This window comes from Hippopotamus amphibius, chromosome 15, assembly GCF_030028045.1.
Source record: "Hippopotamus amphibius kiboko isolate mHipAmp2 chromosome 15, mHipAmp2.hap2, whole genome shotgun sequence".
Taxonomy (NCBI): Eukaryota; Metazoa; Chordata; class Mammalia; order Artiodactyla; family Hippopotamidae; genus Hippopotamus; species Hippopotamus amphibius.
This window is the reverse complement of record NC_080200.1, coordinates 38,419,182-38,428,938: the sequence shown is the minus strand read 5'-3', so window position 1 is coordinate 38,428,938 and position 9,757 is coordinate 38,419,182.

Below are 9,757 nucleotides of genomic sequence, written 5' to 3'. Positions count from 1 at the left end.
AATGTGACATGTGAGCATGTGTTCTTGTCCAAACGTTTAATACTCTCCTTTCTGGGTTTCTTTTGTTTTTTCTTCTTTAAGGAGAAGAAAAATCAGTTGGCAAGGCTTTATCTTGCTGGCAGAATTGCTGAGGTGTAGAATTTGCTTCTTGCCACTAGAACTTTGGTGTCGTGGTGTCATTTTTGTGCAAAGGAATCTGCAGAGGCTGCCAGTTGAATCCGTCTGAGGAAAAAATAACATAGCCTTGAGTTGCAAACAGCCAAGTCTGCCATCAAATATGGTAAACATACGGGTTTCATTAAAAACGAATAGCAAGACAGAATCTTCAAACACAGAGGCAATGGAAAGTAAAGACAGGAAGAAGATGGGGGGGAGAATCCTTCAGTAACTGTTATCTATTATTTACTGCACAAACAGTTTGTTTATATGTTCCCAAACAACTGTCTCTGCTTTTAATTCTTTGAAACCACCCTGCACCACTTCTGTCAGCAGTCCCACCAAGTGAAAGATGATGAAATTACTCCCTCCTGCTAGGTATCCCACCCCTTGTTGACATGTTTGGAGGGCTTGGAATGCTGTGGTCTGGTGAATGATAGTGTCCCTGTGGAGGGCTGCACAACACAATTTTTATGTACATCATAGCCCAAACAGAGAAAGTGAGGAAATCGACTTTATTTTGTATATTTGTAACGATCAGAAATGCAATTTTAATTTCGAGTTTCAATAAACAGGATTTTATTCTTATTGGAGAGGGCATGTCACTTATTTGCTCCTTTTTATATCTTTGCAGAATCGATTGATCAGGTGGTAAACACATTATACATCTATTACCCTGATCATTGCTTTGGAAGTAATGGGAATCCAAATTCATAGAAAAAAGCATTCTCAAAATAGATCCTCCTACTTTCAATTAAGCTGTTTCCTTAAGTTAGATCTTAAGATCCTTAAGGACAGAAACTTGTTCTGAATCTTTATTTATTTATTTATTTATGTCATACCGTGTATTTTAAAAATACTACCTGTTTAACACTTTTAAATTTTGACAGTCACTTTCGGTTTTCAAGTCAGCAGCCATCCCCACTCCTGCGCCAACAAAACCCTTATTGTGTTTACCTACCTGGTGTTAATGGACTCTAAGAAAGGAGGGGTGTCCTCCCTGCAGCCCAGGAGGTGAATGGTGATTGGAGTAAACTAAATTGGGCACGCCCACCTCCTCATTTATGATTGGTTTAGAGTGGGGCATACAAACCGGTTCTGGCCAATGAGATCTGAAGGGAACTCTGCGGGGACTTTTGAGATTTTTTTTTTCTCTTCTGATACTAAGAGGGAAACATACAAGAGACCCTTTCCCCTTTCCTACTATTTAATACACCTCTGTGAGGACATCACGTTTGTAGCTGTGCCACACTCGAGGAGAATGCGAGAGAAGTGACGAGAGCTGAAGCAGAAGGCGGGACTTAGTGGCAGGAGTCACCGACGCTGGCCATTACTCCTGGGCTTCCGGCCATGAGAGATGATAATAAATACCTTCATGATTTTAGCCGCATTTAGGTGGATAGTTCGTACTTTGTAGCCAAAAACATTTTCACTGAGGCAGCGATTTAAAAAGATCTCTCACATTACCTCATTGATTCTGCTAATAATCTTGTGATGTTCACTGGAGTCCGCAGAGGACGTTTCGGGACTCAGAATGTCCAGCTGGCTTGACTAACATCGCAAAACTAGTAGGTGGCCGACCTCACACTGGAATCCTAACTCTGGAGGACCACTCACATGCTCTGGGTAATGCACTTGATTCTTTAACTTGTGCCGAGTGAGGACGGGTAAAGATTTGCGGAGATGCGTGAAGCTACAATCTTGGGAAAACTTCCTTTCTTCCTCAGGCGGGTCCTCATGAACGTTCACCTCTGCTAAAGGCTGGTCTCTTCCTAACACTCCGGGGGAGTCCGCTGTTCGTATTATTAGACATAAAGGTTTGGAAGGAAATTTTTCACGCTTATCGCGTCTTCTTCCTGCCTTTCACTGACTTGTACTGAAAATTCAGTCTGCTCTTACTTCTAATGGAATGCCCTGTTCTGAGAACCTCACTGTGATTTGAGAAGTGAGATGGAGTCCAGCCTCACAGGAGAACTCCTGCCCGTCCTCTTTCTGATCTTCTTTCTTCATTGGGCATGGGTAAATGCGATTCCCAATTCCACTTCCATTTCCATAGGAGGGGATAGCTTTTTTGCTTCATCCTGGCTCTGACTTAGACCTGTGACCATCCCTGGACCTTACCAGGCCCATTTCCACACTCACCAATGCCTAGCATGAAATCCCTGCCCCCCTGCCTTATAAACTACTTCTGGGAGCGGGTCTGATTTTTATCACTCTCTGTCTTAACGTGGGTTTCTCAGAAAGCAAAGCCCGAGGTATAAACTTAGAAGCTAATGCTTTATTGGGGGTTCTGTCGCAGGAAATCTAGAGTGAAGGATAGTGGGTGCATTACTGAGCTGGCCATAGCTTTGCAAAACACACAACCAGCTGCTCATCTTGTAGAACTTCTTTAGAAAGTTTGTATAGACGACTGTGTCTCAGAACTGTCCGTAGAGGAAGGAGGGTGAGCAATTTCTCAGCTAGCTTTTCCGCCATCTCCTGTTTTGCAATAGTTCAAGTTCACCCCTTATGGGAATAACTTTCTTGTGCTTCCAGGTAGCGTTACTCAGCCTCTCCAGGCAGACTTAGGGGGAGCCAGCGCCTTCACAAATCCAGTGAGGCTCTAATCCAGTCTCTTCTTGACAGTTGGTGTCATACGTGGGGTCTCTAGTGGTGTCTCTGCTGGCATGTGGTGCCTGACTCTTGCTGGCCAGTAATCAAAGCAAGTATGGGCAGGAAAGATCTGTTGAGTTAGACTTACTGGCTTTGAGTGATGCAAAAACTGAGTCCACACCCAATCTGTGTTCCCAAAAAGCTGAGAAGACATCTCTTTTTTTTCCTTCCAGTTTTATTGAGATATAATTGACATACACTGCTGTACAAGTTTGTGTACAGCATAATGATTTGAAAGACACTTCTTTTTTTTTTTTTTTTTCTTCAGTTTTCTTCACATAAAGGGGTTGGATCTCACCCAGGGATGGATATCCTCATTCCTGTGTCTCCAGTGCTTACCTGTTCCTCCAGAGCCATAGGTAGATGGGCCAGTGCTTATTTTCCTGGATGAATAAAGTCAGTAACTCCTATCTACCTTCAAGAATGTGCAAATTAAGGAATCTTATTTTGTGTCTTCACTGTGTGGAACATTCTTTAACTGTAAGGGAATAAATTCCTTTTTTGGATCTGAGATTCTCTTGGTATTGGCTAATTTGTATTGCTACAGTCATTACACTTTATCAGAACAGAACGTAAATCTAAACCTTGTTTTATCTTGTGCAGTGTGTTTTGATGGGTGGGCCAAAATTTTTATCTCCTCTATCGATTTCATAAAACACACAGAAACTGATGAGTTTGAATTCTATAAACCCAACAGGGACAGAAAGCATTAGATTAGTTCAAGGAGAAGGAGATGAGGTAGGAGATATAATGTAGGTCATCAAACATGGTTGTTTTAGTTCTGGAGCAGATTTTTAAATTATATTTTTTCTTCTCCTCTAAATTTTTTCTACGTTTGTAGAAAATTTAAAGAAAGGGTTTGCTTTTCTTTAATAATAAGCCAGTATCCACCAATGGAACTTCTTCTCTGTAAAAAATCTCTCAGCAATGTATTTGGAAGCTCATGTCTGTAAAGGCAGCTTTGGAGACATAAGTCTGATTTAACTCCAAATATCAGCAACAATGCTTGAGCTGCATTCCTGTTAGCACTTGTCACCAACAAATACAATGTAGCAAATGATTCAGGTGAAAAGCATCCCGTGTGCCCCGGGAAGCCTGGAGATCTCACTCTCTGCGGTGAGGACAAGCTTTCAGGTTGGCTGTGCCACGTTCCCATCTCAGCTGCGGATTGCAGTGTGTTGCCCAAGCCCTGCCTCTCATGACATGTTTGTGATGGAACTGGAGCATTTTAGCTGCCCCCTCACCACAGCCCTGAAGCAGATTTATGATGTGGGTGAAGTGCTCTGAGTTTTGGTCCACACTGTCAAAAAGAAATAGCGTTCAAAGAAGAGTGGCTGCTGAGGAAAAGAGTCAACTACAGGCGCTCTGACGGGTCTGACAACTTCATTTTAGATCCCAGAGAGAGCGTCGTGTCTGGATTTAGACACAGTTCAGTTTTATTCCCGGCTTCATCATTTATTAACTCTGTATACTAGAGTGTGTTTTAGAAAACTTCTGAATCTCAGTTTCTTGTCTGCCAAATGAGAACACTCATTCTGACCTCAAAAGACTCCTGTGAAGATGAAAGGAGAGGCTGAATGGAACTCCAGGCTCACATCTTGACACCTAGTAGGTCTTCATTAGAGTTCTACCTCTCTGTTTCTCCTTCCTCCTCTGCCCAGCACACCCTCCCTCCAACATTTCCACAGACCAGGTGTCCCGTAGACCCTGATGCTTGGCTTACACGGCAGTTATCTCTGATCTGTCTTGACGCCTTCCATTGTCCAGGTGAGGAAAGCTGTATTTTCTTTTCCCAGCTTCCTTTACATCTAGAGATGGAGGACACACTTCTGGCCAATAGGACATAAAAGGATATCTCCTGAGAATTTTCAGGGAATGTTTTGGTTTAGTGATAAACAGACAGAAATAGCTGAAAAGAGTCTTCTTCCTGCCTTGAATGCCTGGATCTGGGACAGCCATTCTGTGACCATGTGGCAACACGCACACTAGAAAATCCAAAAGAATCACAGAGACTTGCAGAGATGCAGGTCCTGACTTTGGCTTACAGCTGCCTATGTCAGTCTTTCAGTAGGTAAAAAAAAACTTTATTTGTTCAAGCCACTTGACATATATAATTAGGCAAGTGGGACCAGGGTTAGAGGAAGAGGAGAAAGAAAGGGAGAGAGAGAGGGAGAGAGTATGAGAGAGAGAGAGGGAGAAAGTATGAGAGAGGGAGTGAGAGAGAAGGAAACTAGTCCCGTGATATGCAGATGGGGAAGCAAATCCTCTGATTTCTGAAGTTCTAAATGTCAATGTGGTAGGCTACATAATGGTTCCCCCCAAAATATCCAGGTCTTAATCTCTAGAACCTGTGAAGATTACCTTCTATGGCAAAAAAAGGCTTTGTAAATGTGATTAAGTTTAAGGTTCTTGAGAATGAGGAGGTTATCAGAGTGGGCCCTAAATACAATCATGTGTAGCCTTCTAAGAGGGAGGCAGAGGGAGATTGATACAAGCACACACGTAGAACAGAAGACCAAATGACCACAGAGGCAGAGGTTGGGCCCATGTGGCCACGAGCCAAGGAATACTGGCAGCCTCCAGAAGCTGGAAGTGGCAAGGAGCGGAAAGGATTCTCTTCCAGAGCCTCTAAGGAGCCATGGACCTGTCAACACCTTGATCTCAGACCAGTGATACAGATTTTGGACTCCTGGCCTCCAGAACTGTGAGAAAATGTTTCTGTTGTTTTAAGCCACCCAGTCTGTGGCAATTTGTTACAGCAGCCACAGGACATTAATACAGTTAGCTATCAAAAATGTTATGGTTTTATTTTAGGGTCTGAGTAATAGTGATAAGTCACGTTTATTGAATGCCCTCTATGGACCAGGCAACCACACTAAGAACTCTGCATGGATTTCCTCATTAGTCCTCCCAACAGTCCTCTCAGGCACCTTCTCCTCTTATCTCCATTTCCCAGCAAGGACAGCCGCTCTAAGGAAGGTGAGGAACCTGCCCAGAGTCACACAGCGAGTGGACACTGGGGATGGAATTTGAACTCTAGCCACCAGATTCCATAACCATTGAGCCCTGCTGAGGAAGAAATGATGGTAAACTTGCTGTCTCTGTTGCCAGTTACATCTCTAAAGTAAGTTACTAAATGAAAAAATCATGTAGTCTCGACATCTGTGATTGGACACACTAGGTCCTTTAACTTCCTCAAGAATATTCCCATTGCAGATTAAAAAAATGAGTGCTTACCAAGTGTCAGATGCTGAGCTGAGCAAAGGTGGCAAAGATAACTAAGACCTACAGCCTTGTCTCCAGAGGCTTACAGGCTCTCTACCCTCCCATCTCGGACTATTGCTTTATGAAGTGGTACTTCATGGCAACCCTAGCCATTATACCACAATTCCACATCAAAATACAACTTCTAAACGGTTTCCTTACCCCAAATATAAATTGATATAAGCTAATATAAATTAATTGTAACTCTGAATGATCTATATCGTTATTCTTTTCCACATGTCTAAATAATAGGAAATAAATAGATGGAAAGAAAGAAAAAGGAAGGAAGGAAGGAAGGAAGAAAAAAATGAAAAAAAGGGAGAAATAAATATTTTCAGTAACTACGGCAGCAGGGCTGCTAATTACCTCATAACTCTGCTGAAAAATTCCTTGGTTATTCTTTCTAATTGGCATGCCAGTATTCTTCACGTGACAGTTTTAGAGTCTTTGATGATAAAATGTGTATTTTGTTAGTACAAACCTCCTGTATTTTAAGGTTAAAATTTCCTTGTGTTTATTAAGCTTTTCATCTTTAATTTGCCACTATGTTTCTTCTCCTGTCTAAAAAGCAAATAGCTGAAGAGAAGTTCCCTATTGCCTTCCAGTGTTCCCCCGGATGGCTCTGAGCCTGGTTAAGTCATTGAGGCTTTAATTTGTGCATTTTATTGTTTTCAGTTTTCTTTCCTCTCCCATCGCGTCCAATGAGGTTGGTCTTTGTAGTTTCTTATGCTAGGGCTTTTGCCAAGGAAAAGCAGAAATATCATCATGGCAGTAGTTCTTGTTATCTTCTGTAAAAGGCTAAGCTATTTGTCCATGAACCCAGGTTACATCCCTTGCATTAAAGCTTCCTGCTAAGAGTGGAAAACGGGACTGATGTTGAAAGGTGGTTTATCAAATAACGTCAGTGCAGCATCAGTTAACATAGATGATATATATGGTTAGCACAGATGTTAATCCTTTGCAGTGGAAGGGTATTTATACCATGTATTCAAACCGTTATTAACACAACTGTTTTATTTACAGCTAGCTCCTCAAAAAGTTCTTCTTAAATAATAAATCTGACAACACTTCCTGAGAATAGAAATAATTGAAATTGAGGCTTTTAATAAATGTTTATTTTGAGACCTATAACTTAATTCTCTTAAGTTGTTTACTTTTATGATTTTAAATTGTTTTCCCTTTTTTTTTTAGTTTTGAAATTGATTTTAAAAATAACAAAATAAAAAATTACCTTCTCTAAACTACTTATTTGTTTAAGTGGGCAAATAATTAGTTGTTGGCCTATTTAAAAAATATCTTCCAAATGTTACGGTAAGAAACAAGTCTGGATTTAATTTGTGAGAAATGCACACACGAATTGAAAAAAAAGAAATTCTGACTTTCTGCACTCCTTTGCACTTTCAAAAGCTGCTGACACTTTAAAGTCAACCCCTGAAAAGTATTTTTGATCTGCACTTACAATCTATGAGACTCTGTTAAATAATCTTGATATTCTCTCTGTGAAATCACCATACTTGCGGTCGTGATGGAATCATCCAAATCTGTTCCCTGAAATCTTGAAAAACAAAGATACTCGTAAAAGGGATTAAACAAAACCAGCTTGAGTTCTTCATGAACACACTTGGAAGAGTCCAGATCTCTGTACCATATTGACATTCTTTCATTGAATTCCCTAAAATATTACAAAACAACCATTTAATCAAGCAAAGCCAGATAGTGGGTTGGCCAAAATTTCGTTTGGGGTTTTCTGTAAGATCTTATGTGTTATGTAAGATCAATAGATTAGAAGTCACTGCAGTGAGACAGCACACCATCTTGACTGATTTCAGCAGTATCCCATAAGAGGGAAGTATGAATGCACGTCCATACGGGGTTAGGGTCTGGGCAGGAGTTTCAAGATGTAGAGATGATGAGATTGCCCCAAATTTGTGACATGATAGTTTAGGATTGGTGGACAGAGTAAGGTGAGTGTCTCAAGGGAAGATTTGATGGATTAACTATTATTTGAAAAGACAACTCTTTGCCCAAGTAATCAATGCATGAATATCTTGAAAAAATAATATTTATTGGTTTATGGTCTTTTCTGGGCAAAGTTTTATTGAACAACTAAGTCAGGTTGCTACTGGTAGTCTCAGTTTACACTTTTCATCTCGATATGTATTTCTAGTTTATTCTTTTCCCAAAGACTCAAGAGTTGTGAGCCCAAGGGGATTTATAGGTAAGCCTATGGGCTTTGGAGAAATTAACCTACAGTTATGTTTGCTCTGCCACTTTCACCAAAAATGGTTGAGGAAAGGTTATAGTTAGTGAAAGATGGGAAATAGGAGAAGAAAGAAGTATACAAATCTAGTAATTCTGTGGCAATGAGCAATCTTGCCTGTATTTGAGGAGGAATAATTTTTACTCTGAGAATCCTCTTTAGGGTATGACACACTAAGGCCACTGAGTGTGACTACTTTTTTATAGCATTCTGTGTTCAAGTGGGGCCTGGGACCTTGGAGAAGGAGGCACTGTTTTCCATCAAGACCCTTTCATGCTCTTACAATAGGTGTTACTCACAGAGTCTTTGCATAAGGAAGGGGCAAGGTAGTTGTTGATAATATATCTGCCTGGCAAAGATGATGATGACATTCATTTGGCCTCAATTAATAAATCATTTTTTTCGCTTTACAATAAGGCATGTTAGTTTCTAGCTTTTCCATATCTAGAAACTTGGCTTCTCTTAGCTAACGGTTCTAATATCAGATTTGGCATATTTTGGATGATAAAATTGATTCTGTTTGAACTCTGAAAGATAAGTCCTTGATCGAATTCATTATTGTATTTGCCGTCGCTTGGGTACAATTTTTTTTTGTGATTGGTCTGTGACTCTATTGCTTTACTTCTGTCGCTCATTGTTTGGCTTTTCTTCCAGGGAACAGGTGGCTGCCAGTTCGGCCATTCTTCGATACCCAGAAATAAGGCTGAAAGGATGTCATCTCTGTTTTTCCCTGCTAAGGCAAGAGATGTGGCTGCTCCGGGGTATTGAATTAGAAGGGATGGCACGAGTAACGGAAGACAGTTAATTGATGCATATCGACTGTGTGCCTCGCTGCCACTGAAGCTCCCTGAGCCTCAGGTTCTTCATCTGTCAATGGAGATAAACATAATGCTTATGTCTTAAGGTTGATATGTGGATTAGACGGAAAAAATGAATATAAAGCATTGAGCAGAGTCCTTGACACATAGTTAATGATAAGTGATTGCTGTTGTATTTATTAAAAATTAGTTAAAATATGTATTTATAATATATAGTAATATATAGGAGGGAACAAAATAATTAGTATTTTACCTTTGTATTCTTCAAATCAATGATTAGATGGACTGGTAGCCTCGTCAGTAGAAAATCACAAGGAAAAAAATGCCAGTGGCAGGGAAATGATTGGCATGTGGTGTCCGTTTATAGTTAACGGCAGTTGGCTACCTACAACATATGCATTAGTAACTTTTATCTTACACTTTATTTTTTTTTTCACTGAATGCTAGTGGTATTCTAAGTATCCTGGCAAATGTATTCTCTCTAGTGGAGCATTAGTTTCCAACCAGAGTCTGAATAAGTATTCAGTAAGTATGACAGGGCTTCGTTGAAGAATGTTTGATCACGGTAATAATGTTTGAGAGTTATTTGATCAAATCTTACTCAATA